Here is a 1556-nt window from a genome sequence, read left to right as displayed (position 1 = left end):
TGGCTGAGTCCACACCTGCAGCTGCAGGTATAGAAGATGCCTCTCCAAACATCTTAACGAGCTGAGTGGCTGACAGCAACAGCAGTTGATAAGTGTCTCTCTAACCTCCTGGCTAAAACTTTTGCTATTATTTTCACATGATTGTTAATCAAAGAAATAGGGACGGTAGGATTCACACTTTGTGGAGGGCTGTTCTGGTTTTGATATTAAGGTTATAAGTGCATTCTGTAATGATGGTGGTAGCTCCCTCTTTTCAAGACATTCTTCACACATGTTCAATAAAGGAACCAACATCGTGCCCTTAAAGCTTTGATAGATTTCAATAGGTATATACCGTCAGGCCCTGGTGCTTTCCCTCCTGTCATACTGTCTATGGCCTCTGATAGTTCACACGCTACAATTGGGGAGTTGAGCTCATTTTTTGTGCTTTCTGTCAGGACTGGTATTTCTATCTGATCCAGGAAGCTGTGGATCGTATGAGATGTGGCTGGAGTTTCTGATGTATACAATTTAGAATAGAATGTCTGAAAAGTACTGTTAATTTCTTGTGGATTAGTAATTGTTTTCCCTTCCTCTGACTTAATTTCCAAAATTGATCTTTCATTCTGTATTGATTTTAAACGCCAGGCCAGAAGTTTCCCTGGCTTCTCTCCCTGGTCACAGAACGTCTGTTTCACTTTCGTTATGCTATATAGTGCTTTATTTATTGATAATTCCTTATATTGTGCTCTTAGAATGGCCAATCTCAATGTCTAATCTCTTTTGTAACGTTATGGTTGATTTCTGTCTCGAGTTCTTTAGTATCCTTTTCTAACTCTGTCAGTTTTGTTAGAGAGTACTGCTCGTATAACTGATCATTTGCCCTCGTGTATAGGCCTTAAATGCCTCCCACCTCGTAGATGCAGATGTTTGGGTAGTGTTCATTTAGAGTAAACATCAATATGGGCTCCAACAAATTTTAAGAACTCATTATCATGTAGCCATCGAGGGCTTAATCGCCATATGGTTGGGCCCTTGGTGGCTGCCTTTACAGTGTAATTGATTAGTAGTAGCGCATGATCTGAAATGACGATTCCTTTGTAGACAGAGTCGTTCACATTGGCTGTCATAGGCTTAGAAATGAGGAAGTAGTCGATGCGGGAGTAAATGTTAACTACTTTATGCTAACTCACCCATAAAGTGTTGTATTGTCTTCCTACTCTGCATATGTGAGGTGCCCACACCTGATGACTTGTAGGATTGTAGGATTCAGCGTGCAGTTAAAGTCTCCTGCCATACAAATGTGACCATGTAGCATTGATAAAGTTAAAAACAAGCTATTATAAAACTGTATATCATCGCTGTTAGGACCATATAGACATACTAAATTAATGTCTTGATTTAATAAAGAACCCTGGACGATAACAAATCTGCCTGCAGTATCCTGTATGATATTAATGACCCTCAGTGGAACAGATGAGTGTACAAGTATTGCCACCCCTCTTGCATGAGAGGAGAATGGGGCCGATATGACTTGACCTTGCACCTTCTTTTTTAAGGGGGTATATTCACTGGAA

The sequence above is a fragment of the Acanthopagrus latus genome, unplaced genomic scaffold (genome assembly GCF_904848185.1).
Source record: "Acanthopagrus latus isolate v.2019 unplaced genomic scaffold, fAcaLat1.1, whole genome shotgun sequence".
NCBI classification, from domain to species: domain Eukaryota; kingdom Metazoa; phylum Chordata; class Actinopteri; order Spariformes; family Sparidae; genus Acanthopagrus; species Acanthopagrus latus.
Note: the sequence above shows the minus strand (reverse complement) of the source record.